The sequence below is a fragment of the Sapajus apella genome, unplaced genomic scaffold (genome assembly GCF_009761245.1).
Source record: "Sapajus apella isolate SASKATOON/1434 unplaced genomic scaffold, GSC_monkey_1.0 scaffold87, whole genome shotgun sequence".
NCBI lineage: Eukaryota > Metazoa > Chordata > Mammalia > Primates > Cebidae > Sapajus > Sapajus apella.
The window spans coordinates 3,767,785-3,792,220 of record NW_022437027.1 but is presented as its reverse complement, the minus strand read 5'-3'; the positions used below and the strand labels follow the sequence as shown (position 1 = coordinate 3,792,220).

At 42.8% G+C, this 24,436-nt stretch overlaps 1 non-coding gene and 1 pseudogene across 1 annotated transcript; both read right to left on the bottom strand.

Moving 5' to 3' along the window:
* Positions 1-4,031: 4,031 nt before the first annotated feature.
* LOC116534471 lies at positions 4,032-4,172 on the bottom strand. Its single transcript, XR_004261740.1, has one exon. It is a non-coding gene; the product is annotated as a U4 spliceosomal RNA (small nuclear RNA).
* Positions 4,173-14,465: 10,293 nt separating this feature from the next.
* LOC116534378 lies at positions 14,466-20,301 on the bottom strand (annotated as a pseudogene).
* Between the last annotated feature and the right edge of the window lie 4,135 nt (positions 20,302-24,436).

The window sequence follows — 24,436 nt, the reverse complement described above, 5'->3', positions numbered from 1 at the left end:
ACTGGCAGGCCTCAGGAGTCATGCGGCTGCCAACTTCTTGCCCAGTGAGAGTCCCTTCTTCCTGGCTTGCCCCCAGACTGCAGGGACATGGAAGCAGGCCAGAAGCAGCAAAAGTTGTACAGTATATGTGCTCAATTTTTAAAAATGGAAGTAAAGTGGATATCTAATTTAATATTATAAATTAGGTATAAATTTTTTGTTTGAAATTTGTATGTGTTTATTTATTTTTGAGACAAGGTCTCACTCTGTTATCCAGGCTGGAATGCAATGGCATAAGTACAGATCACTGCAGCCTTGACCTCCCCGGGCTCAGGTGATCCTCACACTTAAGCCTCCTGAGTAGCTGGGACCACAGGCATGCACCACCATGGCTGCCTAAGTTTTATGTTTTTTGTAGAGGCAGGGTTTTTTGTAGAGCAGGCCTCCCAAAGTGTTGAGATTACAGATGTGAGCGCGCCTGGCCCTTATGAACTTTTAGAAAAGGTAAGTATACCGAGGTTTTCACGGTATTTGAATTTGTCGTCTTAAATCTTTAAATACCACTCCTTCCCCCTTAGTTTTCCTGATTATAAAGATATGTGGTGTGATTTATAGCCAGGACAAAATTGGTACTGTGAAAACCAGTCATGCTTCCTTTGGGAAAGAGAGGAAAGCAAAATGCCTAAGGCTTCTGGATATAAAATTGCAAGCTTCGGGGCAGGGTCTTAAATGGGTGGGGTCAGTGACTGAATTACTCTGCCTGGAAAAGAGGAAGAGAATTCTTGCTCTGGAGATGAAGGGCTCAAGGAGGAGAGGCTGGGGGAAGAAGAGAGAGATGAGATGAGCCTGCAGAGAAGACAAGGGCAAGGAATCTTTCTATTATTCCATTCTGATTTGCCTGATTTGATATAGCCATAGGGACCCTTCATCCTACCAAGCTTAAGGCAAGTGTATCATACACACTCGCTGTGCTTACCATGTCACTGTTTTGTGGAAATCATGAGAACAGGGCTGAATTTCATGCCTACGTCCCTAGCAAGAGTGGAAGCTAGGATTTTCCAGGCATGGGAAAGCAAGACAGAGATGGCAGGGAGAAAACAGCAACCTCGGCCATGCCTGGGAACCATGGTCTTCTGGACCCTGTGTGGGACTTCTCCCAAAATGCAGAAGGGGGTTTTTAGACACTATTTCCCAGATTTTGAGGGGGCAAGGTGACATCTGGGATTCATTGGTGGAGTTTCCAAGGCCTGTCTGTTGTATTCATCATTGGTACCTCTTTTCCTTTTAGGGGAACTGTAGAGGAAAGAGGAGTTTTGGAGCCAGACTAACTTGAATTTGCAACAGAACTCTGTTTCAATTGCTTAACCCATTTGAGCCATATTTTTTTCAGCAATAACAAAAATATTACAGGACACAGGATTGTGAAGAGGCTTAAATTAAATGACATCTCATCATACACTGGTTAGAAGTTCAGATCTTGACGTCAAAGTGCTTGATTAAAATCCTGGCTCTACCAATGGCTAGCCATATGACTTTGTATAAGTTATTCAATTTTCTCTTATAAAAAATGGGGCAGCTGGGCGTGATGGCTCATGCCTGTAATCCCAGCACTTTGGGAGGCTAAGGTGACCTCAATCACTTGAGGTCAGGGGTTTGAGACCAGCCTAGTCAACGTGGTAGAGAAATTCTGTCTCTTCTAAATATACAAAAATTAGCTGGGTATGGTAGGGCATGCCTGTAATCCCAGCCACTTGGGAAGTTGAGGCAGGAGAATTGCTTGAACCCAGGAGGCAGAGGTTGCAGTGAGCAGAGAGTGCACCGACTGCACTTCAGTCTGGGTGACAGAGTGAGACTGTGAAAACAAAAAAAATAAAGAGAAAGAAATGAAGAAAGGAAGAAAAAGGAAGAAAGGAAGAAAAAGAAAGAAAGAAAGAGAGAGAAAGAAAGAGAAAGAAAGGCAGGATGGAAAGAAAGAAAGAAAGAAGAAAGAAAGAAAGAAAAGAAAGAAGAAAGAAAGAAGAAAGAAGGAAAGAAAGAGAAAGAAAAGAAAGAAGGAAGAAAGGAAAGAAGGAAAAGGAGGAAGGAAGGAAAGAAGGTAGAAAGAAAAGAAAATGGGGAAAATCATTGCATCTACCTTCTGTGTTGTTGAGAGAGTCAAATGAGATAATACAGTAAAGCACCTTAGTGTAATTGCCAGACAAGTTCTTCTTGCCCACTGCACAAATAAACCCAATTCAATGAGACACATTATTGCAGTAGATAAATACTTTAATTATTGCAAAGCAGCTGAACAGGAAGATGGGGTTTATTATTCAAATCCACCTCCATGGTTAGTGACTTTTGCACTTTCATGTTATCGAAATATAAGAGCTGTGAATGTCCATGCTACCAACACCTCCTTTTCCCAGAGGAATTAACTAAGGGAGAATCAGTTGATCACTTATGTCAGTTATGATGGTTCACAGAAGCTTAAAAAAAACTCTACACTTTTTAAAAATAAAGACTTCTGACCAAAGAACTCGGAAATGTTGATACACACATATATTTTATTTGAAAATTAAAAAAAAAAAAGATGCTGTCAGTTCTAAGAAATATACTCTGTGTTTTTCTTTGCATTTCAACAATCTCCTTGTCATTTGTCCCCTAATGCAGAATCTCTGATCTGCATGTGCGCCCTCTCCCTGTGGACAGCACACTGCCTTTTCATGCTGCTCAGTTTTCCTCACACTTCGGTCTGTTTTCCTATTATTGCTTCAAGTTGATAGCAACTTTCGTGATATTTGAGGCATACACCCAAATGCCAGGATTTTGAATCCCATACTAAATAAAGAGGTTTTTTGTTTGTTTGTTTGTTTTTTTAATTTTGGAGTCAGGGCTCACTCTTTCATCCATGCTGGAGTGCAGTGGTGCAATCTTGGCTCACTGCAGCCTTGACCTCCCAGGAGGTTCTAGCAATCCTTCCACCTCAGCGTCTCAAGTAGCTGGGACTACAGGCACCACACCCAGCTAATTTTTGTAGAGACAGGATTTTGCCCTGTTGACCAGCCTGGTCTCAGTCTCCTGACTCAAGCGATCCTCTCACCTTGACCTCCCAAAGTGCTAGGATAAATAGTTTCTGTTTTGTTTTGTTGCAGTGGCATAATCTTGGCTCACTGCAACTTCCGTCTTCCAAGTTCAAGTGATTCTCCTGCCTCAGCCTCCTAAGTGGCTTGGATTACAGGGGCGTGCTACCCTGCTTGTCTAAATTTCTGCATTTTTAGTAAAGACAGGTTAACTGTCTTTACTAAAAGACAAGAAACGTTGGCCAGGCTGGTCTCGAACTCTTGGCCTCAGGTGATCTGCCCACCTCTGCCTCCCAAGTGGTAGGATTACAGGTGTGAGCCACTGTGCCTGGCAAAGAGCTTTTTAAAAGTAAGTTCTGGAAAAGAAAGAAGCTTTCCTGCCTGCCGCTTGTCATGGTGGAGCAGAACTATTGAGTGCTCTGATTGTGAAGAACTCTGCTGAGACACAGAGTAGCTTTGTGTGAGGGCCCAGGTGCATTCAAGTCCTACTCTGAGCTTACTTGTCTGAGCTTGGTCAAATCACTTAGTTTTTCCTCTTTTTTGGTTTCCTCAGGTAAAATAGGGTAGCAGGCTCTGCAGGGAGGAATGATAAATTAATAATCCTGATGAATGGTAAATGCTCTGTATGTTGGTTCTTACTGTTAATTTGCTAGGCTATTTTAGTCAATTATTTCTGACCCAAACCAGTTCCCCACCTCCAGTTTCAGGAAGATAATAAACCTAGTAGTGCTGAATTACCAGGATGCATGTAGGGCTAGTGGTCCCTTATCCCTGAATGTGCACCACCCTGCACTTTGCTGTAATCTTGGATTAAAATGGTTCCAAACCTCCTGATATTAACTCATTATTTGACAGCTTCAGCTTTCTTGAGAGGTCTCATGAGACATCTGAAACTCTTTCTGCCTGGAGCTGGAGCCAGTAGATGAAATTTTGCATGAAATGATTTTTTAAATTAATTAATTAAATAATTAATTTATTTATTTTATTCAGTCCCCATAGAGACTGCCAAAAATTGCCAACACCGACTATATTTCAAGTCGTCATGGCGGGATATTGGGAAAAGTTTTCAATTAGCAATAACTGCGCCTCGGTTAAACCTCATTGGCTTCGATACTGCCACTACGCAAAGCTGTGAAATGATTTTTAAGTTGGGAAATGTCCAAAAGGCAAGTTCTTGTGTGACATGTTGATAATAATGGTAACAGTAGTAAGTGCACTTATTCTATTAGTAGTTTGACCTCAAGGCTTACCTAGAGCATGTTTTTAGTTATTTTTGTTGTCATAATGCTGAAGATCTTAGGCATCTGATTCTTTTCCTTTTACAGTGGAGGTGGCATTTGGGCAAGATACTATGTAGAAGAAAGGTTATAAAATGTATATTAGCCAAATGTTGCTTATTAGTTGTCGTGGTACATAATTTGAAGGAAAATAGACTTTTGGGGAGATTATTATGTGGAGTTACACTAACCATGTGCTTTTTGGATAACTTTGGAGAGAGTAGAGGGGGCATATAGGTATTATATTTATAGGTTCTTTGTAAATTTTTAAATTTGTATTTTTATTTGAGACAGGGTCTCACTTTGTTGCCCAGGCTGGAGTGTAGTGGCATGATCATAGCTCACTGCAGCCTCGACCTCTGGGCTCAAGCGATCCTCCCACCTCAGTCTCTGAGTAGCTGGGATTACAGGCGCATGCCACCATACCTGGATAACTTTTACAATTTTTTTGTAGATATTGGGGTCTCACTTTGTTGCCCAGGCAGGTTTCCAACTCCTGGGCTCAAGTGATCCTCCTGCCTTGGTCTCTCAAAATGCTGGAGTTACAGGTGTGAGCCACTGCACCTGGCTCTATAAATTCTTTCATGCTCAAAAATAAATGAAAATACACTCTACTTTATTTCCAAATGTACCTCTTTTTTTTTTTTTAAATCCTTGAACTACTTTTTTATTTTGTACCTCAGTAAACACACTTAATGATTAGGAGAGGTTGAAAGGAGAAAGCACAAACTGTTTTCCATATTCTTAACTACATTCTGTCATGGAATAAAAATGACTGATTGTTCCACGTGTTCCAGCAGAACTATTAGGTGCTCCGCTTTCTGGGAACCCCTCCTTTTGAATTCCTCTGATTTTGAGGGTCACCATGGCCCAAAGCCATCACTGTTATCAGGGGACAGCCTAGGACTCCAGTACACTCCCAAACAGGAGTTTGGAAAAGGAGTGAAAACTTTCCCCAATACTCCCGCCGTGATGACTTGAAATATAGTCGGTGTTGGCAATTTTTTGCAGTCTCTAGGGGGAGTGAATAAAATTAATTAATTAATTAATTAAAAAAATCATTTCATGTAAAGTTTGGTCTGAATTTTACCCGATCTATAAAAACAAGCTCAGGAAAGTGAATTGCCTTGCTGCCAATCCCTCATAGGAAGTGAGGAACAGGGACTAGAATCCAAACTTCCTGCCTCCAGCTCCGTTCAGTTTGTTTGTTTATTTATTTATTTATGAAATGGGGTTTCACTCTTGTTGCCCAGGCTAGAGTGCAATGGTGCTATCTCAGCTCACTGCAACCTCCACCTCCCATGTTCAAGTGATTCTCCTGCCTCAGCCTCCTAAGTACCTGGGATTACAGGCACGCACCACCATGCCCAGCTAATTTTTTTTTTTTTTTTTTGTATTTTTAGTAGAGACAGGGTTTCTCCATATTGGTCAGGCTGGTCTCGAACTCACAACCTCAGGTAATCCCCCTGCCTTGGCCTCCCAATGTACTGGGATTGCAGCCATAAGCCACCTTGCCCTGCTAAAAGATTTTTATATATTAAAGACCTACCATTGAAAAATGGCAAAATTGGCCGGGCACGGTGGCTCACGCTTGTAATCCCAGCACTTTGGGAGGCCGAGGCGGATGGATCACGAGGTGAAGAGATCGAGACCATCCTGGTCAACACGGTGAAACCCCGTCTCTACTAAAACTACAAAAAATCAGCTGGGCCTGGTGGCGCGTGCCTGTAATCCCAGCTACTCAGGAGGCTGAGGCAGGAGAATTGCCTGAACCCAGGAGGCGGAGGTTGCGGTGAGCCGAGATTGCGCCATTGCACTCCAGCCTGGGTAACAAGGGCGAAACTCCTTCTCAAAAAAAAAAAAAAAAAAAAAAAAGAAAAATGGCAAAATTTACCATTTAATCTACATTAAAAATCTACCATTGAAAATGAATTTGTGCAGAAACAAATTCATTTTCAATTGTAACTGAACCTCTGTTAAATCCTAGTCGGAATGTAATCACTCACTAAGAAAATCCTGATTCAGGGCTTAAAAACCATGTAGATAATATAAAAGCACTTTTTCTTCAGTTTCAGAACCATTAGTTCAATAACTATTTAATGCTTCTTTTCAGTTTTCCCCACATCACTTTCTTTGTGGCACTAATATAGAATTTATTTTATGCAACTGAAACATTTCAACGGGTTGATTTTATATTGATCCATGGTTTGCACATACCTTGAAGTCAGGAACCTTGTTTTCTTTCTCTCTCTTTTTTTTTTTTTTTTTTTCTTTGAGATGGAGTTTTGCTCTTGTTGTCCAGGCTGGAGTGCAGTGGTGCAATCTCAGCTCACTGCAACCTCCACCTCCCAGGATCAAGCAATTCTGTGCCTCAGCCTCCTGAGTAGCTGGGATTACAGGTGCCTGTCACTACGCCCGGCTAATTTTTGTATTTTTAGTAGAAATGGGGTTTCACCATGTTGGTCAGGCTAATCTCGAACTCCTGACTTTGTGATCCTCCCGCCTTGGCCTCCCAGTGTTGGGATTACAGGCGTGAGCCACCATAACCCAGCCTCTTTTTTTTTTTTTTGAGACAGACTCTGTCTCTGTTATCCAGGCACTATCTTGAGCACCATCTCGGCTCATTGCAACCTCGGCCTCCCAGGTTCATGCGATTCTCCTGCCTCAGCCTCTTGAATAGCTGGGATTACAAGTGCACATCGCCACGCCTGGCTAATTTGTTGTATTTTAGTAGAGATGAGGTTTCACTGTGTTTCCTAGGCTGGTCTTGAACTCCTGGGCTCAGGAGATCTGCCTGCCCTGGCCTCCCAAGGTGCTGGGATTACAGGTATGAGCCACCATACCTGGTGGGGATGTTTTCTTAATCTTATTCTGGTGCTTTGTATATGTTGTGTGCTAAAGTGTTTCTGACTTAAACTGTGAGGGTGGGAGAGATAGGTTGAGAAAGATAGGAGAAAAATATTAAAGAAATTTCACCTTTGGAATATAATGAAGTAATTTTATATTAATTGAATTTTTAGAACTTGCTCTCAATTTGATAAAGGTGACTTTATAAAATGTAATATTACTATTTTAAAAATAACCTAAAAATTCATTTAATTTTAAATTTAATTAAATTTTTAAATTTAAATTTTATAAGTTAAGAATTTATTAACACTCAGGCAAGTTCCTTATGCCAGTTATGATTAGATGGGTCTTCCTGCAGCAAATATACTTGTTAAGCGCTTATTATTTCAATTGAAATATAAATGTTTACATAGTTACCACCTAGATTTCTGAATTTTTGTTTTGTTTTGTTTCGTTTTCTTTTGTTTTTGAGATGGAGCCTTTCCCTGTCACCCAGGCTGGCGCGATCTCAGCTCGCTGCAACCTCTTCCCCTGGTTCAAGCGATTCTCCTGCCTTAGCCTTCTGAGTAACTGGGACTACAGGCATGTGCCACTACGCCTGGCTAATTTTTGTATTTTTAGTAGAGACAGGGTTTCACCACATTGACCAGGCTGGCCTTGAATTCCTGACCTCGGCCGGGCATGGTGGCTCACACCTGTAATCTCAGCACTTCAGGAGGCCGAGGCAGGCAGATCACCTGAGGTCAGGAGTTCAAGACCAGCCTGGCCAAGTTGGAGAAACCCTGTCTTAAAAAAAAAAAGAATTCCTGACCTCAGGTGATTCACCCGCCTCTGCCACCCAAAGTGCTGGGATTACAGGCGTGAGCTACCACACCCAGCCTCTGGATTTTACTAATACACATCTTTCCTTGGATTTACAAGAAAAACCTGCTAGTTGTACATGTGACGTCTTATTCTAATCCTTGCATTATTTAGATCTGGGACTTATAGAAATATTTTGTTTGCTTATTTGCTTGTTTTTGATACATTTTCTTAAAAACAGAAAATTATTTGAAAGATAAGATGTATGTGTAGAGAAAATATATTTCTTTTTTTTTCTTTTTTCTTGCATGTAACATAAGGGCAGTGGAGAGAGAAAATATATTTCAAATAAGTGCATTAGATTTGGGGTCACTGACGTAAGTGCAAAGATTGGCAGCTGTAATTCTGTGTTATGTGTGAGCTTGTAAGAAACTGGGCTCAAGGGCACTGAAGGATATATAACTTTCCTTGGCATTCAGGGTCTGCCCTCTATTGGTGATATGTGCATAAAAATACCTTTATCCCTCAGAATTCTGCACTAGATTGAAATAAATTTTATCAATTAGGCATAGTGTATGGGAAGTCAGACATGAATGAGGTAGAAAACTCTTTAAAAACTCAAGCTTAAATTATAATGTTTCTTACTGTGGGATTTGCAGTTAATGCAGAAAGGATAGGAATAATGATAAAGAAAAATAATAGGCAAATTATGGGCATTTTTCAATTTCGCATTTAGAAGAAGAAGTACTTTAAAAATCTTGAATAAAATGAGTGATTGGACATCTTTACTGATGCAGGAGTAAAGTCCAGTCCATTTTCTCTGTATATCAAATACACTATTTAATTTTACATAAACGTGTCTTGATCCCTTTTGTAAACCAGTTACTCACTAATAGTAAACCCAGTGTTCTTGTTCGTTATTGAGACTCTAAATATTCAGAGAGACAACTTTTTTAGTTCATTGCATAATACTACCAACGTAAGGGTTTTAGATTTACAATGTTATTATAACTTCATGAAACAAAGTTATAACTTTATTAAAAAATTAAAGTTTAGTGGAATTATAAATAGTGTAAAAGTACCAAAATTCTATACTCCTTTGCATTGTTTTTATTATATAATCTTTTCTTTGGCATTAAAAACTATCATATGTGAGAAATCTTGACGAAGAAAAATACATTTTCATATATTACTGTCTAGGGAGTAAATGCTATATGAGTGGGCTGTGAAATCTAACTGGGTTTGCACATTGGCATTTTCAGAGAGAAAGTCAGACACATTATCCATTGCACCACTGGCCCTTGCACATTGGCATTTTCATAATTTAAAAACTATCTTTGCTGGGCATGGTAGCTCAGGCCTATAATCCCAGCACTATGGGAGACTGAGGTGGGCAGATCACTTGAGGTTTAGAGTACGAGACCAGCCTGGCCAACATGGTAAAGCCCTGTCTCTATTAAAAATACAAAAAAAAATCAGTCGGGTCTGGTGGCACCTGTAATCCCAGCTACTCAGGATACTGAGGCAGAAGAATCGCTTGAACCCAGGAGGTAGAGGTTTTAGTGAACCAAGATCATACCACTACACTCCTGGGCAACAGAGCAAGACTCCATCTCTAAATAAATACATACATAAAATAAAAACTGTCTTTGTTTTTAAAACTGACTTCAAAATGTACTACAAAGCTATAGTAATAACCAAAACAGCATGGTATGGGCATAAAAGTAGACACATAGACCAATGGAACAGAATAGAGGACATAGAAAAAAATTCACACACTTATAGCCACCTGATTTCCAATGAAGACATCACAAACACATTGGGGAAAATGTAGCCTCTTCAATAAATGGTGGTAGTCTCGACAATCAAGTCAGTCTCTTCAATAAATGGTGCATGTGAATATCCAATTTTCCTACCACCATTTATTGAAGAGACCCCTATTTTTCAATGTATACAAAAGGCAACTCAAAATGTATTAAAGACAAATGTAGTCCAGGCATGGTGGCTCACCCCTGTAATCCCAGCACTTTGGGAGGCTTTGGTGGGAAGATGGCTTGAGGCCAGGAGTTCGAGAACAGCCTGAGTAACAGAGCAAAGACCGCTTATCTATGAAAAATTTAAAAACTTTGCCAGGCATGGTAGCATGTGCCTGTAGTTTTAGCTACTCAGGTGGCTGAGTTGGGAAAATTGCTTGAGGCCTAGAGATTGAGGCTTCAGTGAACCATGTTCACGCCATTGCACTCTAACCTGAGTGATAACAAGACCTTATCTCCAAAAAAAAAAAAAAAAAAAAAAAGCACGGAAACTATGAAACTACTAGAAGCAAACTCTGGGAAAATGCTTTATAACGTTGATCTGCAGAAAGAATTTTTGGATAACAACTCAAACTTATAGGCAACTGTAAGTGTTATTGCCGAATTTAGAATGAGGAAACTGAGACCAGCATAAGAAAATTAAATGCCAATTTATTCAACTCCTGGGCGAGGCTCCATGGTCCCAGGGAAAGGGGCCAGGGAAGTCGTGTGTGGCTTCCCGAGGCATGGGGTTTTATAGCGAGTAAGGGTGTCTTGATTGGTTATGAGGGAACAGGACGTGGCTGGAGCAAGCTGCTATTGGTAGGTAGGTGGGATTTCTGGTGAGCGGGCTGCCCAGGGGGATTGGGACCTGGATGGGGCAAAATGCTATTGGGCAGGTTTTGGTGGGGCTTCTTTTAAATTTTGGAGGGGTTTTTTTTAATGGCAGGCTTGGTGCCCAGCGCAGAGTGGTGAATTGTTTTCAGGGGCGGGGAGGGATGGGCGTGTCCGAGTTCCCGGCAAGGCAACCGGCCTTACAGCAACAAAAGCAAAAATAGGCAAGTAGGATTATACAACACTGCAGAGCTGCAAAGCAAAAGAAACAATAACTGCATCTGACCACAGGTTTATGTCTAGAATATGTAAGAAACTCAGACAATTAATACCAAGAAAACAAATAATGTGATTTTAAAAATGGACAAAAATGGGCACAGTGGCTCACACCTGCAATCCCAGCGCTTTGGGAGGCCGAACCAGCCTGGCCAATATGGAGAAACCCCATCTATACTAAAAATACAAAAGTTAGCTGGGCATGGTGGCAGGATGCTGTAATCCCAGCTACTCAAGAGGCTGAGGCAGGAGAATCGCTTGAACTCAGCAGATGGAGGTTGCAGTGAGTAGAGATCGCACCACTGCACTCCAGCATGGGTGACAGAGTGAGATGTTGTCTCAACAAAACATCTCCATGGCTCATGCCTATAATCCCAGCACTTCTGAGGCAAACAGATCACCTGAGGTCGGGAGTTTGAGACCAGCCTGACCAACATGGAGTAACTCCATCTCTACTAAAAATACAAAATTAGGCTGGGCACGGTGGCTCACACCTATAATCCCAGCACTTTGGGAGGCCGAGTGGGGCGGATCAGAGGTCCAGAGTTCAAGACCAGCCTGGTCAACATGGTGAAACCCTGTCTCTACTACAAATACAAAAAAAAAATTAGCTGCTGGTGGTAGGCACCTGTAGTCCCAGAAGGCTGAGGCTGGAGAATCGCTTGAACCAGCGGGGGGAGGTTGCAGTGAGCTGAGATTGTGCCATTGCACACCAACCTGGCAACAAGAGAGAAACTCTGTCTCAAAAAAATAAATAAATTAAATAAAATATTCACTCCAAGAAAAAAAAAGATATATATATATATATATATATATATGTATATATGTGTATGTATATAATAAGACAATTACAGTACTAAACCAGGCACCTTTGACCAAATCATAACCTCCTCTTTGATTCTCCTTCACTCAAAGCCTCTTTAAGATTCTTTTTCCTGAGCTGGAAGACTGGTAAGATGCTCGCGGGGTCAGCGACAAGCACGTTCCCAGCTGGGCGACTGTGTACCTTTCTCTAGGATTGCAATATGCCCTTCCCCCAAACTCCTTGTTTTAAAGGATTTAGCCCACTGGGAAGTTTGTTTTTCAATCTAAGCCAAAAGGAAATGTGGGACAAGTCAGTCTTCACTTTGAATGTCCCTTTCCTGCTCCAGTCCCTGGCAAGTGTTCTAGAAGAGCCTGGCTGTTGGGTTTACATGAGGTCACGGGAAGATCTAAGCCCAGCTCTGCCCAGGGTGGCTCCTGCAAAGGCTGGAACCTCGAGTGCTGCTTCCTTAACCCTCTCAGTGACCACGACTCAAAGGAGAGATCTCAAGGGTGCCAGGAGCACAGGCGCTTGGGCTGTGTTCCAGGAAAGAGACCCATCCAGGCAAACAGATCAGGCTGTCGCATGGAAACATGAATCAGAGATGGTGGTTTTGGGGTGATTTGAACAAATTAGGTTAGTTTAGTAAAGCTCTGAAGTGGCAGAAGCTTCTCCCCTGGACTGCTCATTGAATACAGAACAAGAGATGAGCATGGTGTCAGACTAAGTCTTAGAGAGATGCAGGCTTGTCTCCGCCCACAGGGCCTTGGACTGCCGGGACAGACACTACTACATGCCCTCCACCGGGCAGGGAGTCACCGTAAGAGGAGTGATTGGGTGGAAAATAGGCCAGGCGTAGTGGCTCACACCTGTAATCCAAGCACTTTGGAGGCCAAGGCGGGCGGATCACCTGAGGTCGGGAGTTCAAGACCAGCCTGACCAACATGGTGAAACCCTGTCTTTAAAAAAAAAAAAGAAAGAAAGAGAAAGGAAAATAGGGAAAAAAGCAACAACAACTAGATTGTTTTTGGCATTTTAACATGGAGACAGTGATAAGTGGCAACAACAGCAAAAGAAAAGAAAACTTGAAGAGACCAATATTTAACTTTCCCATCCACCCAAGTCTCACACTTAAGTTCTATTTCCGTCTCCCCCATAAGCACCACTGAACTAAATATCTATTTCAAAGCACACAAACCAGTCCAGACCTTCTGGAAACCAAGAGCCCCAGCCAGAGCTGTTGCCTCTCTTGGGTCCAGGGGAGAAGAGGGTTCAGGGAAGGGCATGTTGTAACTCACTCAGCGCAACGCACAGGGCAGCGGTGGTGAGCTTGGGCCTGGGCACTTGACGGGGACCCTGTTGGCAGTCACAGCATCCGTCCTGACACGTGAGGAAGGGGACTCTTCGATAATTCTAACTATTTGGTACCAGAGCCAAGCAAACGTGACTAAAGGGAGCTGGGTCAGCAGAACAATAAACCGAGTCTCAGGAGCACGACGGACCCTTTGAGGCAGGATCCAGGCGGGCGAGAAAAAGAGACCAAAGCACAAGGTGATCAAGGCTGCTACGAAAGGGCTGATCCTTCTTGCAAGGACTGGAGAATGCACTCGACTGCTGGCTGATCAACTTTTAATTGGCGAGTATGCGTGACAAAGCCAGGCCCTGGCCCCACAGAAAGCCACGAAGCCGACCCAACCGATACAAAACTTTCCACTTCTGCCCCACCCCAAGTCCCCATGGTTCCTCCATCATCTGATTTTCATTTGGACTTCTTTTACAGCTAAAGTAGATATAAATGGCTAAACACAAGCCCCCGACCCCACCCCCCACCAGGGGGGACACCAGGGGGAACACGGCTGTAGATTCTATGTCTCAGCTAGAAGGCTGTGGGTGTATAGGCAGCCAAGGGGAGGAACAGAACCGACACCAGCCTCGGCTGATGTGACAGAAAAAGTGGGAAAGGAGTGTCACGGATGCTTCTGAAACATGTGAGCGTGATTTTGGATGGAGGCCGGCTGGCAGGGACTGACTTCGCCTAGCTCCTGCTGCTTCCTATGAGGGACATTTTTTTTTTTCTGAGTAAATGATGATTCGTCTTCCATGTAGCATCCATTTGGATCACGATGCTAATTATAACTGGAAAGGGGTGTTTGGGGGAGCGTATTTAGGAGACGAAGAAAGAAGAAACTTTAAAACAACCTAGATTGCTCCAAGTTCTCAAAGTTTGTCTGTTTTGTAGGAATGGTAAGTCCCAACTATAAGCAAATATTTTAATTCAATATTAAGAGGAAGAAAAACACACTTTGGAAAGCATACAGAAAAAAAGGTGCTTAACATTGGATCACTTATAAAATGGAACCTCAGGGAGTCTAAATAAAAATGTACCTTTGGTCAACTTTTGCTTTTTTTTTTTTTGAGATGGAGTTTCCCTCTTGTCACCCAAGTTGGAGTGCAATGGCATGACCTTGGCTCACTGCAACATCCGCCTCCCAGGTTCAAGTGATTCTCCTATCTCAGTCCCCCAAGTAGCTGGGATTAAAGGTGCCCACCACCATGCCCAACGAATTTTTTGTATTTTTAGTAGAGCCGGGTTTCACCATGTTGGTCAGGCTGGTCTCAAACTCCTGACCTCAGGTGATCCACCTGCTTCAGCCTCCCAAAGTGCTGGGATTACAGGCGTGAGCCACTGTGCCCAGCTACTTTTGCTTTAATTCCTCGTTTGACTTTACATCCCAGTGCACATGGAAAGGACAGCTGCCATGAGAGGTGTGGAGCTGGGGAGTCCCCGGGAGCATCAGAGGACTCGGGGCTTGTATTCTGGCAGTTTCTTGATCTTCTCTTTCTCAGTCTCGCTTTTGTCTCCATCACTTTCATCACCAAGGAGTGTGGGTAGCCCATGGCGACCTGCTCTGAGAAAATGCCATCCAGAGTCTTCACCTCCTGGGTTGCACTGGAAGACTTGGGTTTGTGGTTTCTGTAGCCCAGTGCCCTGAAGGTCGGGGATGGGTTCCAGCTGATGCTGCTCTTCCCACAAGCCAGGCTCCACAGTCTCCAGCCACAGAGATCCTGCACCGCTTTCAGGTACATGGTAGATTCAGGGGAGGTGTTGGTGGCACTCCCCAAAAAAAGACAGACCATCTACTTCACTGATGGCAAAGGAGCAGGTGTAACCAGCACAGATCTGGGAAGTCCCACTCCCAGAAAAGTCAAACAGCTTCACCAGGCAGGGGACCATCTCGTCCTTCTGCTCTGCTTGACATAGCCAGCCATAGCCACTGAAGTCCCAGAAGAAGACTCGCTTCTGGGAGTCCAGGACCAGTGTGTGATTAGCATCACAGGCCACATCTCACACAGCCACATTTGGTACATGCAGAATCTGTCAATCCTTTGTCTTCTCGATGAACATGGCTACTCGCTGGGGCACCAGTTCACAGTTACTCTATCTGCTGTGCCCAGGCAATGAACTTCCCATCCGAGTTGTGTTCCAGCTAACCATATTCAGGGCACCCAAAGGAATAGAGGTTTCCTTTGTGGTCCGTTATTATACTGAAATCAGCCCTACAGGCCACTTTGGTAATTGGCTAGCCATTGTACATTATCCGTGCGGGGCTGTGGGCAGCATATATTTGGTTGCCAAGGCCCAGCTTCCTGATCTTGTTCTCCCCAAGCCCAAACACGGAGCCTGTTTCCGTCAAGGCCATGGTGTGGTTCTGCCCCCAGGCTGCAGACACAATCACTTTGTGGCTGAGACCCTTGATGAGTCTGGGGGCTTCTGCTCTCAGTGTCGCCATTTTCCAGCTGCCCCTTCTTTAAGGAACTTTAAAAAGCTAATCCCAGCACTTTGTGCAGGGCTTATAACTTGCAGCGAATGCCAGAAACTAAGTACTCAGACAGGTCCAGCTGAGCGGGGCTGGGGGTAGCTCTTCCGAGAGAGTCTGCTCCAGCATTCGTCCACCAAGTATTTATTGAAAGGGCTTGTATTAACTACAAATATCCACTAGATGGTCGGTTGAGGTGGGTTGCTAAGGCACCTGTGACCTTGTACACATTCAAACTGCATTCTCAGAAGGCTGTTTTCAGCACTCCTTATCACGCCACACACTCCACTCCCTGTCCTGTTTTCAGTGCCAAGGAGTTTCATTCTCACGCACAAATAACATACACAATGCTTCAGTATTTTTCTATGCCTGACCTCAAATGCCATGTACATAAGCTTGAATATGTTGCTATGCACCCCCTACATCTCCCCTTTCTTTAATTCTTAGAGCATGCTAGTTATCCAAGGCAAGGTAAGCTTCTGTCGTTCTTCCCTGGTTGTATATGTGTCAGATGGCAGCACCCGGCCATCTGCAGATGCCTAGCAAACAGATACAAAAAAGAATAAGTGTAGCGGCCATCACCCAAATGTGTATGTTTAACTCAGACAACCAAGTGTTGGGATTTAACCATTGAAAGCCTTTTTGTAATTGCTGCGACCATTCTTCAAGTTGTTTCTTTAATTCATACTGAAGAGTGGAAATTTGAGAAGACAAATCATTGTGATAAGCCCCCTGAAGGTGTGCTTTTCTAAATAACTACAAGGTAGTAATCTCTTTCCCAGCTTTATGTTAAATTTACAGGCAGCCACAATTCTGCATGCTGTTTTAAAATCATGACATAGGTTATATTTAACTGTGTAACCTTTTGATGAGACAAGCATGTAGCATACCAGCTACTGGAAGAGACTTTAATACTATAAAAGGATTGATTTGGCTCTCTGTTAGGAACACCTTGCCCAAGCAGAAGTGTATAAGGGTGTGTAGTACAAATCAAGACTGTATCAGTAACATTATTGTGCAAAAGGAGGGTAGAGTTGCCACTACTAGTAATGTACTCACCGTGTGAAATCCTGGTCAACATGGTGAAACCCCGTCTCTACTAAAAATACAAAAAATTAGCTGGGCATGGTGGCGCATGCCTGTAATCCCAGCTACTCAGGAGGCTGAGGCAGGAGAATTGCCTGAACCCGGGAGGCGGAGGTTGCGGTGAGCCGATATTGCGCCATTGCACTCCAGCCTGGGTAACAAGAGCGAAACTCTGTCTCAAAAAAAAAAAAAAAAGTTTTAATGAGTTCATTTAATAATGGCCTGACTGATTCTTACAGGGGATGCCAGTTTTGTGTTGTATGTGAAAGTTGCAATGCATATGTAAATTGAACGCTAAGATAGTAAGATCCATTATCAGTTTTTATAGTTTGTTGAAGGCCTAAAATCATAATAGATTCAAACAAATGAGCAATCGCATCTTTAGTTTTTTTCTCCAGTCCAGGGGGTAGCATGTATTAAGACTGTATAAGTGTCCATGGTAATGCGGAGAAATTTAAAGCATCCAAAGGGTGAATACTAAGTAACATTAGTTTGCCAGATAACATTAGGCACCAGACCTCATGGGATGACACCAAGCCGTAAGGAAAAAAAAGAGAATACCATTGGCCATTAGGACGAGTTTTAATAATCATGTGAGTTTGAACAAGTGTCAAATGAAACTGTTGTTCAAGACTGCGAGCATTCTGATGAAAAAAAGCATGATCAGCTTGAGCTTGAAAAAATGCAGGAAAGTCTGCAAACCACATTTGTGGTTGTACCAGAACATCCGCTAGAGTGTTCCTTTTTGATGAGGGACCAGGTAACCTAGAATGAGCGCTAATATGGGTGATGTAAAGATGGTGTTGACAGGACAGAGGAGCTCTCGTGCTGCAAGAAACAAAACTAGTAGAGATTCATTAGCAATGCCCTTCACATGTGCAAGACTTAAATGAGTAATGCTATACACCGCATAAGCAGAATCACTTACTATACCTATGTCTTGGTGAGGAAATGTTTGTAAGGCCAATATTAGGGCACCTAACTCTGCCTTTTGCATTTTAAAATGCTTCTGGGTTTTGTGTTGCCAGTTTTGCATGGCATCTTGCCACACTGTAGCCATCTTTTAGGGTTTTTTTTTTTTTTTTTGAACCATCTGTAAAGACAGTAGTGGCGTGAAGCAAGGGCTAAGAAACAACAATAGACACAAATTTAACAGTTTCTAGAAAGTTCAGGAGCTTAGAGGCTGATAAATGGAAGCTGATATTACCAATAGAGTCAGCCATTGCTACTTGCCAATTAAAATTACAAGCTAAGAGAGTATGAAATTGTTCCTTGCTTAATGGTAGGAAAAGAGTAGCTGGATTATATCTTGGTAACTGGACACAATGCTGGCACCCCTTTGTGAGAAGAGAAGCCATTAAATCTGTGGTCTTTTGTATACGTTTTGAGGGATTATGAGACAGGTAAATAGCACATAAAATACAGAAATGGCAAAAGATAAAGCCTACCTGTCGAACTAAGGCATGGAAGGGATGGATATTTTAAGTGATTTTTACCATATTTTGGCCCTTGAAAGTTATTAGAATGTGACTGCAAGTTGCAAGGATAATAAACCTGCATTGAGTTAGCTTAAGTGTGCAAAAAAAAGAAGAAAAAAGAAAAAAAGAAAAAAAACTTGTTTTAAAAGTCTTTAGGTGCTGGCTATTTACTTGCATTAGCCCTCAGCTGGAACGTCTTAGAACTGAGCTTGGGAAAGTAGGGCTGTGGCCAGTTTCTTCCCATCTGCTCCGGGCTCCTTAAGCAGCCTCTTTCTTAATAGCCTGCCACCTGTTGCTGCTCTTGCCCTGAGAGGAAGGAGGGAAGACTACAAGTAGCAGCAAGAGGCCAGAAAATAACCAGGTGGTAAAGTACGTGTATATAAGCACGGAGACTGGAGGCAAGAGGGTAACAGGCTGGGAGAAAATCAGTCGCCTCACCCTCCAGACCACGTACGCTGGGATCCAAGCCTGTAAGGTAAGGTTCTGAAAATACACTGGGCTTTTTATTGTTTTTACCACCCCCAAGCAGAGAGGCTCAGGAGAGGAGCAGACATGTAGCATAGGGTCTGCTTTGAAGTTTCCCAGCCATGGTGTTTTTAAACATTAAAAAAAAAAAACAAAAACATTCCTCACTGCTGCATCTATTTTCTGAAGACAACAGCAGCTGGTAGAGCTCGTCCACCTTTATTTAGCATGTAACATGTGGCTACGGGAAAGTGTCCCTCATTAGCAGGCTTCTCTCCCAGAGCTCGGTACGCTAGGCTGCTCCACACCCCTGTGCCCACCTTAGGCTACTAAGGTTGGGGTTGCATATGGACTGTTTCTTAGCCTTCCCTTAGGGATCCAGGGAAGACAAGGAATTGGTTGTCAGCTGAGACATGCTAGGGGTAGCAGGGAAGGGTAGAAGTCGGAAAAGCAGCAGCACAGCAAGCAGCAGCCCCTTTCTGGGCACAGTTACTAAGGCAAGCGACCATGGTGAAGAGAATTCTCAGGACCAGGCTGGAGCTGACTGCAGCCACCTGGGAACATGGCCTGTGCCTCTTGGCCCCCCTCTGTCACCACAAACCCAGAAAGGGGCAACTTGCCTAGGCTGCCAGTGACCAAATGGGCACTCCATGGCATCTTAGCAACTCTCCTGCCCCAGGCCTCTGTGGGCAGCAAGAAAGCCAGAGCTCTCTGGGATAAAACCCAGAGGGCAGCATGCAACTTTCCCTTATGCTCCAGGGAAACAGAAAGAAGACAAGGCCAGAAAGGCTGATGCTGGATGTAAGAAGCGAGAACTTGCATATTAGAAAAACAATCATAATTAGCCACTTTCCTTCCCTCCTGGAAGCACTGCTCCAGCAGGGGAGTTTGTCAAGGAGACGCGGCCACCCAATCATGTAGACGTTTGCTGCCTAGTGTCTTATCCAAGAACCATCCCTTGGACTGCCGCCAATCTCCTTAAGGGGGATGAGAGGTGCTGCTGCCTGAACAAGGCCAACAGATGCAGGTCCCTTTAAGGGTAGAGGAAAAGAGGGCAATAGCTTTTCTACTGGGGGAGGAAAAGGCTGCAGTCAGTCCTTATCCTCACTAGAAAAAGCCTCTTTCTTATTCCCTGTAGAAGGGAACGACACGGGGAGAGAAGTGTCTCCCTGTTGTTCTGGTTTCTGTTTTTCCTGTTTAAATCTCCTGAATTACCTTCAAATGGAGAAGATGGGCAGTTTGACTCACCACAGTCTGGCAGATAGGATACAACGCAGAGCGTACCAGCGCCCAGGTGGTCAAAATGTAACATTAGTAAAATGACCTTGCTCATATCCTCTTCTCAGGCAGCGACCTGCCTGCTCCCATAACTCTAAATCTAAGGTTCCTTGATCAGAAAACCAACGGCATTCCCGCTGAATTAGAGCATAAGCTTGTGTAGAGCTCCAGGCTCTGTAGTGCACCGAATAGCCTTAAGTAGCTGTTGCACTGTTTTAAAAAATACATTCTGCTCTTTGGCCATTTCTTGATGCATGATAATCTAGCCCCTGATATTTTATGTGTGCGTCCCATCCTCCTGGTGGGAGTCAGGACTGTTTCTTACCAGAATTCCCTGAAAATTGATGAGCTCTTCAGCTTCATGCATAAATTTAAGGCGATCATGTAGAGGACACCAGTTGCAGAGCCTATGGCTTGCAGTGAACGCCAAGAACAAAGTACTCAGACAGTTCCAGCTGAGCAGGGATAGAGGGTAGCTCTTCCAAGAGTCTGCCCCAGCATCCATCTACCAAGTATTTGTTGAAAGGGCTCGTATTAACTACAGACATCCACTAGATGGTCATTTGAGTTGGGTTGCTGAGGCACCTGTGACCTTGTACACATTCAAATTGCATTCTCAGAAGGCTGTTTTCAGCATCCCTTATCACACGACACACTCCACTCCCTGTCCTGTTTTCGGAGCCAAGGAGTTTCATTCCCATGCACAAATAACATACATAGTGCTTCAGTATTTTTCTATGCCCGACCTCAAAAGTGCTGTGTACCCCCTACACTTTGGGAGGCCAAGGCGGGCAGATCATGAGGTTAAGAGACTGATATCATGCTGGCCAACATGGTGAAACCCTGTCTCTACTAAAATTAAAAAATTGGCTGGGTGTGGCAGCATGCGCCTATAGTCCTAGCTACTCGGGAGGCTGAGACAGGAAAATCACTTGAGCCCGGGAGGCGGAGTTGCAGTGAGCTGAGATCATGGCACTGCACTCCAGCCTGGTGACAGAGAGAGACTCCATCCAAAAAAAAAAAAAAAAAAAAACTGATCTCATAGAAATAGAGTGAAATAGTGGTTACCAGGGGATCACGGTGGGGTTGGGGTTAGGTAGCGAGAATTGGAAATGAGAAGAGGTTAGTGAACAGGTACAGGATTGCAACTAATTTGAAGAAATAAGATCTGGTGTGCTATTGCACAGTAGAGTGACTATATTTGACAATACTGTGTATTTCAAAATAATGAGAAAGTTTTAAATGTTCTTACTACAAAGAAATTATAAATGTTTGAGATGATGGTAAGGCAATTACCCTGATTTGATCATTTCATGATGTATATACGTATTGAAAGATTACACTGTGTCCCATAAGTATCCACAATTATGGGTCGAAAATAAAATGTAAGAAATCCCTGTCTTTGGAAATTATTATCTTCTTCTTTTTCTTTTTTGAGATGGAGTCTTGCTCTGTCACCCAGGCTGGAGTGCAGTGGCTTGATCTTCACTGTGATCTTGCACTGTGACCTCTGCCTCCTGAATTCCAGCAATTCTCCTGTGTCAGCCTCCAGAGTAGCTCGGATTACAGGCGCCTGCCACCCCATCTGGCTAATTTTTGTATTTTTAGTAGAGACGGGGTTTCACCATGTTGGCTAGGCTGGTCTCAAACTCCTGACCTTAGGGTTCCACCTGCCTCGGCCTCCCGAAGTGCTGGGATTACAGGCATGAGCTACCACACTCAGCTTGGAAATTACTATTTAAAGCTATGAGTTATCTATCTACTTATTTGTTGCCCCTGTTTGACTTGTAGACTTTGGTACAGACTGAAGTATAAAATTCCTATTGTTAACTGCATAAAAACCTGTTTTGCTTCGTTTTGTTTTTGAGATGGAGCTTCGCTTTTGTTGCCCAGGCTGGAATGCAGTGACGCAATCTCTGCTCACCTCAAACTCCGCCTCTTGGGTTCAAGTGATTCTCCTGCCTCAACCTCCTGAGTAACTGGGATTATAGACATGCACCACCATGCATGGCTAATTTTGTATTTTTAGTAGAAACGGGTTTCTCCATGTTGGTCAGGCTGGTCTCAAACTTGCGACCTCAGGTGATCAGCCTGCCTCAGCTTCCCAAAGTGCTGGGATTACAGGAGTGAGCCACCGCACCTGGCTAAAAACCTGTTACTAATAAACAAACTCAACGATATCAAAACAAAAGTGTCTTTGTTATGAAGCCCTCTCTTTTTAAAAAGGATTCAGCAGAGACAAACAATACACTGTATCCCAGAATATCAGCATCACTTCCAGAAAATTACTCCAAGTTTCACAGCAGTTTACTGGGTTCTGTGGTTTTGGGGAATAGAAAAGTATCTGTTATACCTGTATTCAGTTTTTCCTTCTATTGTATCCCCCTTTTATGGGTTGAAAATGTCCTCTCAAAAGATGTTAAAGTTCTAACCCCCAGTACTTGTGCATATGACTTTATTTGGAAAATAGGGTTTTCCGATGATCAAGTTAAGATGAGGTCATTAGGGTGAGCCCTAATCTAATATAATTGAGTCCTTACAAAAAGAGGAAATTTTGTCACAGAAACTGACCCTTAGAGAGAGAAGGCAATGTGAATACACAGGGATAAGGTTGTCTGTTTAATACCAGCCAATGAACACTTGAGGCTCCCAGAAACTAAGAATTCTTTCAAATCAAAATGTCAGGTTCTTTGTTTTGAGACACAGTCTCGCTCTGTCACCTAGTCCAGAGTGCAGTGGCACAATCCTGTCTCACTGCAATCTCTGCCTCCTGGGTTTAAGCAATTCTCATGCCTCAGAGGCCTCCTGGGGAGCTGGGATTACAGGTGCATGCCACTATGTTTAGGTAATTTTATTTATTTAGTTAGTTAGTAGAGATGGGATTTTACCACGTTGGCTAGGCTGTTCTTGAACTCCTCCTGGCCTCAAGTGATTAGACTGCCTCAACTTGTCAAAGCACTGGGATTATGGGCAAGAGCCACCACACTTGATCACATGCCAGTTTTCTGGTGTTTACTTTTTGGTTTCCTGCATATACCCCAACATCCATATCTTTTACCTGCCTACCATGTTCTCACTTCTGTTTAAATCAGATTTTGATTTTCTGAGCATCTGAATGTTGAATTCACTGGTGTCCTGGAATACATTGCAAATGATTCCTACTTACTTTTCACTGGCACTAAGTTTCCTTTCCCTGGGTAGGTTCTGCTTACTTAAATTTTTTATGTGAAGGTGCCCTCAGCATTTAGAAGACATATGAATTCAAAACATAATTATTTTTAGGAGAGTACGTAAAAGTACTCTGAACCATGGAGTACTATTACATGAAAGCTTTTATTATGATTACCAGTTTTACATGATATATGCAGTTATCTATGTACTATGATTCCTATCCTCCTCCCTTACTGTGAAAGGGCTGGTTAATTAAGGAGAATGAATGTGAAGTTCATTCCACCACAAAATGCTCCAACTCAGAGTATTGAAGCATTAACAAGATTTATTCTGATTATCAGTGTTTTTTCTTATGCATCTCTTTTCATTATCTGATTCACATCTCTCACCAGTGATGTCAGTCTAAATGGTTGAATATTCTCAGAGTGTAGTAAATATAACAACATAGCACCTTAATCTCACAATAAGGTTTTTTTTTGTGTTAATTTTATCCTTGTCTATTTTGGAATATGGATTAGTGGCTTTTTTTTTTTTTTTTTTTTTTTTGAGATGGAGTCTTGCTGCTCTGTTGAGCAGGCTGGAGTGCAATGGAATGATCATAGCTTACATTAAGCAGCCTCAATTTCCTGGGGCAAGTAGATCCTCCCACCTCAGCCTCCTGAGTAGCTGGGACTACAGGCATGAGCCACACCTGGCTAAATCTTAAATTTTTGGTAGAGATGGGGTCTCAGTATGTTTGCCAGTCTGCTCTCAAACTCCTGAGTTCAAGCAATCCTCGCACCTTGGCCTCCCCAAGGTGCCAGGATTTCAAGTGTGAGCATTACTTCACACTTGAAGCCAGCTGCTTCCATACAATAGGATTTGTTCTTACCATGTTTCCTAATGTGCTTTGTGCTATTTCCTACTGTTCCAGGACACAAAAGTAAAAATAAATATTTTCATATATTTACAGGTATATAATGTATAATGTTCAAATACATACATACATATATATAGGTATTGAGTTTGATGTCTGGGTCCAGAGTTATACCTGAAGTTTTTATTAGTTTAACCATTATAATTGGCATCATCCTGCTGTCAGATTTGCTCTAATGAAGAAATAGATTCCTGTTTATTACACACTGAAGGAAGGGTGTATTGAATGATGACTAGCTTTTGAAATGAAAATTTCATGAGATAGTGATCCAATTTATTATGGGATTTGATATGTTTGATGGAAGGGAGAGAAAATATTTTTAGCAAGTATCATGATTCCTAATTTTTGGGGTTTGGGTCTTAGAGGGAAGACTTCACCTTCAAGATTCCCTATGCACCAATTCCAGATATTGGAAACAGACATTTGGGGGATCTTTGGAGTCCTGTGTGGACTTGTGACCTCCTATCCTAAGTCCGGTCACACATTTTTTTAGCATTCTTGTACAGTGAGAAATGAGGGGCCTTGGTCAAATGTTTCTCCTTTGTGCCATGGT